The sequence below is a fragment of the Balaenoptera ricei genome, chromosome X, assembly GCF_028023285.1.
Source record: "Balaenoptera ricei isolate mBalRic1 chromosome X, mBalRic1.hap2, whole genome shotgun sequence".
Classification (NCBI taxonomy): domain Eukaryota; kingdom Metazoa; phylum Chordata; class Mammalia; order Artiodactyla; family Balaenopteridae; genus Balaenoptera; species Balaenoptera ricei.
This window is the reverse complement of record NC_082660.1, coordinates 7,472,900-7,484,955: the sequence shown is the minus strand read 5'-3', so window position 1 is coordinate 7,484,955 and position 12,056 is coordinate 7,472,900.

Sequence of the window (12,056 nt, the reverse complement as noted above, 5' to 3'; positions counted from 1 at the left end):
TTAAGTTAACTGTTGAAGTGACTTAACGTCTTTCACCACCTTCCTAAGCCCGTTTCAGCAACTTTCCCATATCCCACCACTGGCATGCGAGCCCCGCAAGAGCGAGGACTTTCCAGGGGCATCAGCATAGACATGCGTTCTGCGAGCTCCCTTTCAAGACCAAACAGCACAATAATTTGGGTCAACTTAACTTCAACCCAAAAGTAAGTTCACCTGTGCCTTTAAATGTACATCCAAAAGCTGTTAATACACATATGAAAACTGTCTTGTAGGTATTGCACAAGGTAGCCAAGAAGATATAGCTGAAGATCTTGACCCTGAATCAACTTCTCTTATTCTTAATATCTGTCCAGTATTAAGTGTCTATTAATTATGGAACAAGGTCTAATCACGTGACGTGAATTTGTAAAACCTCTAACATCATCGGGTACTACAAATACCAAATTACGGAACAAGGTCTAATCACGTGACGTGAATCTGTAAAACCTCTAACATCACCGGGTACTACAAATACCAAATTCTGGAACATGATGACATCCATACCTGGAAATCAATAATTCTGTACATGTTTGGGGTGTTTTCAGATTTGCATCCTAGCTAATACAAACTACGATGAAAGCTGAAGATGCAAACGCTTTGGTGGTGTTAACACAGTACACAAACAAGCATGACATCGATCACAAGTCAGCAAGCTAAGTCCCAAGGGCCAAATCCAGCCTGCCTCCAGTCTCTGTAAATAAGTTTTTATTGAACGCAGGCAGGCACATCCACATTTAGGTATTGCCTATGGCTGCTTCTGAGCTACAACGGCACAGTCGAGCAGTTGCAACAGAGACCCTATGGCCCGCCAAACCTAAAATATTTACTATCTAGCCCTTTACCCAAAAAGCTCGATGGCTCTGCTCTAATCTGTTCATAACATTTCATTTCCAGCAACTTCATGTACCCAGCCACAAAACCAAGGGAATGCAAAGAACAGCTCTAAGCAGAGAGGAAAAATAGTCACCATGCACTCTGAGTGCTTCTTTACACTGGTGAGTCTCCAGTGCTACACAAGTAGGAGGAAACTAAGGAAGCAATTCAGAAGCAGAAGTGACATAAAGGAGGGAGGAAAATTTGACAGGCAGAAAAGACCTTGAAGAATCACTAAGCTGAATGACTATTTATTCTGTACGGCCACAAGAACAATGAAAATATGAGTGTCTACTACACACTAGACATTGACCTTAGTGTCCCCATTTTCTGAAAAGAGGAAACCAAGGCTAAGGGAGTCCAAATGCTGCCTTAGGGCACAGGTGAAACAGAAGAGCCTCGAGTCAGACTCAAGACCATCCATGCCTAAAATCAAGGCTAACCACATCTGGGTGGTCCCTGTGGTTACTGGTACATTCCAAGAACATACCGATGCCCATGTTCATGCATACAAACCTTAACTATCAAGAAAATGTTACATTTTTTTAAATTAATTAATTAATTAAATTATTTTTGGCTGCATTGGGTCTTCGTTGCTGTGCACAGGCTTTCTCTAGTTGCGGCAAGCAAGGGCTACTCTTCGTTGCGGGGCGCGGGCTTCTCATTGCGGTGGCTTCTCTTGTTGTGGAGCACGGGCTCTACGCACGCGGGCTCAGGAGTTGTGGCGCGCAGGCTTAGTTGCTCTGCGGCATATGGGATCTTCCTGGACCAGGGCTCGAACCTGTGTCCCTGCATTGGCAGGAAGATTCTTTTTTTTTTTTGGCTGGCAGATTCTTAACCACTGCGCCACCAGAGAAGTCCCCAAAATGTTACATTTTAGTATATCCAAAAAGAAATTAAAAGCATATAATACAATTTTAAGAGGTTCTTTCAAAAACGTGTGAGGGGCTTCCCTGGTGGCGCAGTGGTTGAGAATCTGCCTGCCAATGCAGGGGACACGGGTTCGAGCCCTGGTCTGGGAAGATCCCACATGCCACTGAGCAACTAGGCCCGTGAGCCACAACTACTGAGCCTGCGCGTCTGGAGCCTGTGCTCCGCAACAAGAGAGGCCGCAATAATGAAAGGCCCGCGCACCGCGATGAAGAGTGGCCCCCACTTGCCGCAACTAGAGAGAGCCCTCGCGCAGAAACAAAGACCCAACACAACCATAAATAAATAAATAAATAAATAAATAAATTGTATAACTTAAAAAAAAAAAAAAAAAACGTGTGAAAGATAAAAATGCTGATATTGAAAGGCCCAGGTATCAGCTGGTCCTTTATCCACAAACTTCATTTTACCCCAAAGGCTGCCACATAATCAGACATCACATCAACTTTTCTAAACAAACAGCAGTGCTACTAAGTCGTTCTATAAGATAAATTCCTCTGAATGAGAGAGGCAGTTTCCTTCATGAAACTAACTATATTTTTAACCTAGTAATGATTACCAGGTTGTAACATGGTAGTACTCTCCCCTTACAGTTGGCCAAACTCCTGGGCAATGTTAACGTGTGGCTTCTTGGTAAGCGTCCCTGGCGATTGTATGAACGTTTTAAGAAGCCCAGAAGCCTTTTGCACGGTTAGAGGCTGCTAAGTCTAATTTACATAGCCTGGTCTGTCCAATTACCAAGACAAGGCAACCACCTGAATTTAAAAACAGAGTCACTTTAAAAGACTTTTACAAACAACTATATTGTGGTATAATCTACAAACCATAAAATCTTCCCATTTTATGTGTAATTTCAATGATTTTTAGTAAATTTACTTAGTTGTGTAACACATAATCCAGTTTTAGAACATTTCCATCATCCCAATCACACCCTTGGTACCCATTAGCGGTCACTCCCCTTTCCTACCCCCAGCCCCAGGCAACCACTAATCCACTTTCTACCTCTATGGATTTGGCTTTTCTGGACATCGTGTATCAGTCGAATCATACAACGTGTTGTCTTCTGCTTCTTTCACTTAGCACAGTGTCTTTGAGGTTCATCCATCACCTCCCTTTTCATGTGAAACCTACCCAGTACTTGGGGCTCATATCTAGTGACTGCACACCACAGTTTAATGCTGGGTTGGGTATGAGGCTGGGAAGAGTTAGAGAAAGCACGTGGAAGGTTCTCCACAAATCACTGTACAATGGCTGCTGTATGATGTACCTGGGCTAGTGATAGCAAACACATGAGCACGCAGCCCTTATGGCAACGACACGCACAGTGTACATGGCAGGCACCTCTGGGGCCGTCTGCCCTTCTCAGACGAAGCCTCTGTCATTCCAGGAAGCAGAGATGGGCTTCGAGAGGTCTGCAATCCTCCTGAAAGCATATGCAAGCTTCTGTGTGCTTGCGCGTGTTTCCAAACCCAGAACCTCTACCTTGTGTCCGATTTCCTGGGGCCCATGATCCCAGTGCTTTAGAGTCCCTGCACTCGACCCAGCCTCAGAGCACGTCTACCAAGTCTGTCAAATGCATGAAGGACATATGAATACTCACAAAAGAGAGATGAAGGAAAAACAAATATTAGAATTCAACCATATAAACATCAACAATTTAACAGTTCCAAAGACCACTGTAATAGTAAAAAAGACATTAGTAGAAAAACTGGTGAAATCCAAATAACGTCTGGAGTTTGCTTAATAGTAATGTATCAAGGTAGGCTTCTTAGTTCTGACAAATGTACTATGCTAATATAAGATAGTAACAGTGAGGAAAACTATCCTATCTTTGCAACTTTTCTGTAATTCTAAAACATTTCAAAATAGAAGTGTATTCCAGCAAATCAACGACCACTGGATTGCATTTATCCCATGCCTAGATCTCTTAAGGCAAATATGGAAAGGAAAAAAAACAACACTACAGACAAAATAATTGCACATTAGCAGCATAATAATTACAGTACTTATATAATCATACAGATCAGGGATAATCTAAATGGTCGAAAACAGAGGGATACTTAATAAACGACAGCACAGCTGCTCAGTGGCAGCTTATGCCTCCAAGAAGAACGCCAGTGGTGAGAACACAGGGCAACAGGGGATAGAGACACAGAAGCGAGGATGCCTTTGCCGGCTGCAAGTAACAGAAACCCCAATTCAACTGGCTTTAAAAGATAAGGAGACTTTGCTATTTTACATTTCACATACGAAAAGCTGCTGCAGGCAGGCAGCTCCAGAACCTTATACTGTCTACCCACCCACCTTCACAAAGATACAGCCTTTCCACTCCACCACCCTCGGTTTCTCAGCAGCTCCCTGCTGGCTTTTATGGCAGCAGCTTGGCTGACTGGCTGCAGGTTTAGGTGGAGACAGGACGCTAATTGGCAGGAGTTACTTCTGTGTAGGTCTACGGGAACAAGGGGCCTTCTGCTCAACCATGCCTGTCTCAGACCTCCCCTCCCAGCTCGCTGGACGGCTCTGGGTCATGTGCTCCTGCCTCTGCCAACTGCAGGCCTAGCTGCTCTATGACTGGCTTAGAGCCACCTGAGGCACTACTGACATTTGGGACTGGATTATTCTTTGTTGTGGTAGGGGCCATCCTGTGCTTTGCAGAATATCTGGCGGCGTTCCTGGATTCTACCCACTAGATGCAAGTAGCACCCCATACACCTCCAGTTGTGACAATCAAAAATGTCTCCAGACATTGCCAAATGCCCCCTGAGGGGGGGCAATCTCCCCTAGTTGAGAACCACTGGCTTAGAGCCATCAAGACTTCACCAGGGGGCTTCCCTGCTGGCGCAGTGGTTGAGAGTCCGCTTGCCAATGCAGGGGACGTGGGTTCGAGCCCTGGTCTGGGAAGATCCCACATGCCGCCGCGGAGCAACTGGGCCCGTGAGCCACAACTACTGAGCCTGCGCGTCTGGAGCCTGTGCTCCGCAACAAGAGAGGCCGCGATAGTGAGAGGCCCGCGCACCGCGATGAAGAGTGGCCCCCGCTTGCCACAACTACAGAAAGCCCTGGCACAGAAACGAAGACACAGCACAGCCATAAATTAATTAATTAAAAAATAAAAAAATAAAAATAAAAATAAGTAAATAAATAATAAAAATAAAGGAATTCCTTTAAAAAAAAAAAAAGACTTCACCAGGAGCTGCTGAGAGGGTCACATTCCCTGAGTCAAGACAAGGGTGGCCACTCCAACAAAACAGGGGCTCTGACAGCTGGCAAGAAGGCTCTGCTCTTGAGAACTCTAGAATATATGAGAAAGTGAAATACAGAAGTACAAGGTTATCATTATGAATAAATAAAACCTGTTTCTACAGGCATAATTACATGAAACAAACATTTATTGAGAACCTGCTATGTGCTAGGTACTGTACAGAAAAAGCAGAATAAAATGTAAATAAGTGAGTTAAAGGAAAGGAGGTAGTTAATATTAAAAAAAAAACTGAATAACTAGATCTCTGCTTGATTCCTTCATTTTCCAATTTCCTTTTTAACATTTTAAAAGAATTATAGATTCACAGAAAGTTGCAAAGAAATGTACAGGGAGGTTCCATGCACCCTTCATCCAGTTTCCGCCAAGGTCCTATCCTGCGCAAGTACAGTACAACCCCAAACCAGGTAACCAACACTGGAACAATCCACACAGCTTATTCAGAGTTCACGTGCTTCCGTGTGTGTGTATATGTGTATGTGTGTGTGTGTGTGTGTGTGTGTGTGTAGTTCCATGCCATTTTATCACGTGTGTAGCTTCTAGATACAGAAACAGTCCACCACTACAAGCCTCCCTCATGCCACTCTTTTACAGCCATACCCACCCCTGTCCCCCATCCGTCATCCTTGGCAACCACTGATCCGTCCTCTATCTCTATAGTTGTCTTATTTCAGGAATGCTACATAAACGGAGTCCTACCAATTTCATTCTGTGCATTGTGTTGGCTGGAATGGGGTTTGAGCACCTCTCGGTTTCCTCTGAAGGGGAGCAGGTTAATGAAGGGTTTTCCCTGTGACACCAGTCCCAGGGGGTCTTTCTGTGTCTCCAGGTCTGTAGGGAGAGGTGGAGAGCAGCTCTGAGCAGATACATATGTGCACACGCACAACTCCTGTAACTGGCCTTTAAAAACCACGCAAGTTCATAAAGCACAGGTGGGGGGAGGGGAGCCTCGTTTACCTAGGAGCACAAAAGAATGAGAGTCCCATGCCCGAATTCTTCCAGGAACTAAAACGTTTTGTACCTTTGAACCTTAGCTTCTTAACTGTGTATTTTTTTCCAGTATTATTCAGATATAACTGACATATAACACTGTGTAAATTTAAGGTGCACAAACATGCTAATTTTGATACACTTATATATTGCAATAATCTGATTACCACAGCAGAGTTAGCTAACACCTCTGTGACATCATATAATTACCGTTTCTTTTTTGTGGTGAGAACATTTAAGATCTACTCTCAGCAATTTTCAAGTATACAATACAGTGCTATTAGCTATAATCATAATGCTGTACATTAGATCCCCAGAATTAACTGTGTATTTTTAATGAAAATCATTCTAAAAGTGCTTATTTTCCTGTCTTCTTATTATAAAGTACAGTTGACCCTCGAACAACAGAGGGGTTAGGGGTGCCCACCCACCAGAAAGTCGAAAATCTGCGTATAACTTATAGTCAGCCCTCTGTACCCACAGTTCTTCTGTATCCACAGTTCTGTGCTGTAGTATTTACTACTGAAAAAAATCCGGTGGACCCATGCAGTTCAAACCCAAGTTGTTCAAGGGTCGACTGTAGTCTTTTTTTTTTTTAAAGATTTATTCATTATTTATTTATTTTATTTATTTTTGGCTGTGTCGGGTCTTTGTTGTGGCACGCGGGATCTTTGTTGAGGTGTGAGGGATCTATCATTGCAGTGCGCGGGCTTCTCTCTAGCTGTGGTGCGTGGGTTTTCTCTCTCTAGCTGTGGCGTGCAGGCTCCAGGGCACACGGGCTCTAGCTGAGGCGCAAGGGCTCAGTAGTTGCGGCGCGCAGGCTTAGTTGCCCCACGGCATGTGGGATCGTAGTTCCCCGACCAGGGATCGAACCCATGTTCCCTGCATTATAAGGCGGATTCTTTACCACTGGACCCCCAGGGAAATCCCTCAACTGTAGTCTTAATTGGCATGTTGTTTAAATAATCGAATCTAACTTTCCCTGCTTGTCTTATGACAGTTAGATGCAGCAGCCTTTCAGGGGGAGGAGAGAAGTCTCTATTGAGGGTTCCTTGACTAAAGGGTCCCCCGCTGGGTTTTATCTTTCTGAGCCCCTTCTCTCTAGTTGGTTAAACTTCCCGCTGGGGTCTTCTTATCCTGTGTCCCCCACCCCAGCCCCTATCTACCCCACCCCCAGTGACTAATAGTTTCCTTGAATAGACCCTGTATTCTCCTAAGATCAGAGGTCAGCACACGTTTTCTGTAAAGAGCCAGACAGTAAATGTCTCCAGTTTTGCGGGCCACATGGCCTCTGTCCAGAGACTCAACTTTGTCCTTATAGCGCAAAAGCAGCCAAAGACAATAACTAATTGCACGACTGTGGCCGTGCTCCAATAAAACTTTATCTATGGACACTGAGACTTGAAATCCCCATAACTTTCATGAGATACTACTCTTCTTTTGATTCTTTTTCAACCATTTAAAAATGAAAATCCCATTCTTATCTTGCAGGCTGTATAAAAACAGGTGGCCAGCGGGATTCAGCTTGTAGGCTGCTGTTTGCCAACCCCTGTCCTAAGATCTCCCAGGGGCAGTCATCACATCTGGGAAACAGTTTACACTCAACAAGCATCAGTTCGTCAACTGACAACAAGTATTGTTTTCTCGTACATGTAAGAAAATCCAGCCACAAGGAAATCTGGGGACTTGCGTGGTGGCATGCCGCAGGTGCAGGTGCAGGAGCGGACCTGGACCCTCTGTATCTTCTGACTTCAGGGCTGACCATCTCCCCCCACCAGCCACCCCTGCTCCCCCGGCAGCAGGCTGGTAACCGCTGCGCTGTTGGCCTATTATTTCATGTAGGTTCTTTTTGTTTCCCCAGCTGCATTTTCATCCCCTTCAGGAAAAGGCCTAGGCGATATTAATTATGTGTTACCCTCCATCGCACCTGGCACAGACTAAGCATCTAGATTAATAAAAATCCTACCATATATTCGTTTTTGGCTACCTGTTCCTAATTTTAAAAAGAAATGTGAAATATTTTATACTTCTCTCTTAAAGTAACAAACTAAAAGCTAAATTAAGTTGATCTCTTTTCTTTGATCCTCAATTGATTTTTCTTGAAGGGTGACAGCTGCTCCCGTGGGCAAAGTTCGCACGGCTGCCCTCAGTTAGGATCCCATGATGGTGTGTCCTCTGCATTAAACCAAGAAGCAAAAGCACAAAACCAGATCCCTACAACATATATGAACCTCAATAACATTAGGCTAGGTGAATGAAGCCTGACACAAAAGGCCATCTGTATACAGTTATAGAGATATGAAATATGGAATATAGAATTCCACCTATATGAAATGCCTGGAACAGGCAAATCCATAGAGACAGAAAGTAGATTGGTGGTTTGGCAATTGCCAGGGCTGGGGGTGGAGAAGGGAGCGGGGAGTGACTGCTGAATGACCACAGGGTTTCCTTCTGGGGTGATGGAAATGTTTTGGAACTGGACAGAGCGGTGGTTGCACAACACTGGTAATGTACCAAATGCCACTGAGTTGTTTACTTTAAAATGAGTTATTTTGTTATGTGACTTTTACCCCAATAAAAACAAGGTTTTTTAGAGAATGGTGGTAGATCTGTACATTCTGACGGTGGAAAGAGTGCCTAGACATATTGTTAACTGAAAATGGCAAGTCACAGAAAAAAAAAAAATTGATAGCAAGATCCCATTCATGTAAACTTCCAAAACAAATATCCGGGCTTCTGCACATATACTTCGGCAGAGGTGTAGAGAAGGGCCGAGCAGGCCACACAGCAAGCTATTATAATGCTGGTTACCCGGGGAAGGGGCAGGCAGGGATTTTCTTGTGTTCTGCATACTTCCACATTGTGTCATTCTAGTAAAGCAAGAACGAATGCTTCAATGGGTTCCCGTATAATAGATAAACACCCCAGGTCCCTGTGGGTCTGAACATTTTAAAGGGCATCCACCGTCAGGACCACGCACATCTGTGCATCAGAGCACAGCGCCAACAGAGACTGGAAAGTGGGGTCTGCAGGAGAGAAGCACAGCTGCTTGCAAAGAAACACTCAATCAGGCAGCTCTTTGGTCACCAGGATGTTGAACAATTAATTTTTATTAAGTTTCTCGCTCCTTTGGCTGCATCAATCAGTTGATTAATCACATGAAGTGCATTAAGCTTCATAAATGCGTACAACAGGCCTCAGAAGGGCCTACTGTCAGGACAGCATCACCCCCTCTTTACAATCTTTAATTTTCTCTTAGAGAAAGGCCAGTGTGTGCGACGGGCATTTCCGGACAGAAGGAGAAAGGAGAAAGGAGGGGAGGGTGCGAACACGGGTGGGTGCAGCCAGACCATCTCTGAACTGCTCTCTGAATGCCAGGCCCCCTCCTGGAGGTTGGAGCCCAGCGAGCTGGCTGGCTGTGACCCTGGCCTTGTCCCTGACCTGCCAGGCAAGGTCTGCCATCGTGCTAGCAATGAGCCACAGGACAAGGGCACCTTCTCCTCCTTCAAAATTAGACAGATGACCGTCTTTGTCCAATTTGCAGAGAAAAATTAATAAATGCACCAAGTCTCACGATGTTAAGATTGCCATCTCCACTTCTGTTAAACATCAGCACCTCCTATATCTCACTTTTCCACTAGCCCTGGCACAAAACTGTGACTCTTGGCTACACACTGTAATCTCCAGGGGAGCTTAAAACTCGGGGTTACCTGGCCCATGTGGGGAGACGCCAGCATTCCTGAACTCCCCGGCCAGTTCCACTGTGCACAACCCCAGTGCGGAAGCCCGCTCCTAGCTCTCAAGGAGCCAAAACAAGCATCAGACAAACGAGGACACACAACAGCTGATCACAGCCAGCCTGAGACCTCGTATTTTTCACTGAGTGCACGAGGTCGTGTTTATATCTTGACACTGTAAACCTATGAATGGTCATTTTTCTCTGAGTAAAACGGTTGGGAGTTGACCTCGTGGAATTAAAGACATAGCTACTTCCTAGATTCTGCAAGGACACCTGGACAGGGCGGGCGCTTCAGGGCGGCTTCCAAAACGCGGTGCAGCCCCGCCAGGGAACAGTTATTTGGCAACGAAAGGGAATGGAGCACTGATCCACACTGCGACTCGGACAAATCTCGAAAACATGATGCTGAGTGAGATAAGCCAGACGCAGAAGGCCACAGGTTGCACGACTCCATGTACATGAAATGTCTAGAACAGACAAATCTATAGAGACAGAGAACAGATTCGTAGTTGCCAGGAGCTGAGGGAGATGGGAGTTACTGCTAAAGGGTACAGGGTTTCTTTTTGAGGCAATGAAAATGTTCTGGAATTAGATAGTGGTGATGGTTGCACAACCTTGTGAATGTACGAAAAACCACTAAATAGGGCACTTTAAAATGGCACATTTTATGGTATGTGAAGCATATCTCAATTTTTAAAAACCGGGGTAATTTTCAGGACAAACCCAGTTGACCCGTACACTAGAGGGCGGCCCCACACTGGAGACAGGCACCTTTGCACAGGACGGAGCTCACCTCCTGCGGTGGCTCTCTGGTGTCCTGCCCGAGCTCCAGGCGGCCTGGAAATGTCACACTCACCGGGGCAGTGCCCGATCTCCTGACGGCACTGAGGCTGGCACACAGGAGCCGCTCAGGAGACCTCTGCCTGGCTCGATGTCCCTCCCACTGAACTGCAGGGCTTGTCCCCCAGGGGTTGGCCCAGCCAGCTCCCTTCTTCTTTCCCTCTCCCGCCCTGAACCCCTGGAGCTTTAAGGAAATAAAAAGAGGGCCCTCCAGATGGAAAATGTTGAGGATTTCACAGCTCCACAAGCAACTTTTCAGGATGCCCTTGCCCTGTCTTTCTAGAGCTTCTGAGCAAAGGCAGAGGCCATCCTCTCCCCGGTGGCTCCTTCGTCCACAGAGGGATGGGGATGTCTCTTGGGGGCATCCCAGGCAACCTGATCCCCGTCTCTCTCTCTCTCTCTCACACACACACACACACGTGCGCACACGCGCGCGCGCAGAAGGCCAGGCCAGCTCTCTCTGGGTTACTGCAGAACACTGAAGTGTTAACAGATTCATTTTCTTTTTTCGGCTGTGTTGGGTTTTCGTTGCTGTGCGCGGGCTTTCTCTAGTTGCGGCAAGCAGGGGTTACTCTTCACTGTGGTGCACGGGCTTCTCATTGTGGTGGCTTCTCTTGTTGTGGAGTATGGGCTCTAGGCATGCGGGCTTCAGTAGTTGCACCACGTGGGCTCAGTAGTTGTGGCTCGCAGGCCCTAGAGTGCAGGCTCAGTAGTTGTGGCGCACGGGCTTAGCTGCTCCACTGCATGTGGGATCTTCCCGGACCAGGGCTCGAACCCGTGTCCCCTGCATTGGCAGGCGGATTCTTAACCACTGTGCCACCAAGGAAGTCCCGAGATTCATTTTCTTCTGTTCCACTGCATATACACTTGTATACACTTGACATTCAGTAACTACCCATTGATTGAGAATATTCTACAAATTGAAGAATACATTCATACTACTTTCCCAAAGTTTCATGTACTGGTATTACCATTTGCATGGTTAGTAAATTCAGGGTTTTTCACATAAATATGTTTAACATCCGTTCTCCATGGAAACACAGACAGCAGGTCTCTGTGGTCTTACCCCCTGTTATGGAACATCTTAGTAACCACCAATCTGCTTGAAACAAATTCAGCTCCTAAATGTGCATCACTGCAACCAGGTGGATAGAAGGAGTTCAGCGGGTCTCCATCAGGCCCCCAGAGGACACTTGGCAATGTCTGAAGACACTTTTGGTTGTCATGACTTGGAGGGGTGTGCTACTGGCAGGCACTAGGTAGAGACCAGGGATGCTGCGAAATATGCTACGCTACACAGGACAGCGCGACAATGAAGAATTACCCGCCCCCAAATATGAATAGTACCCGGGCAGAGAAACCCTGCTCTCAAGTAACACCTGCCCA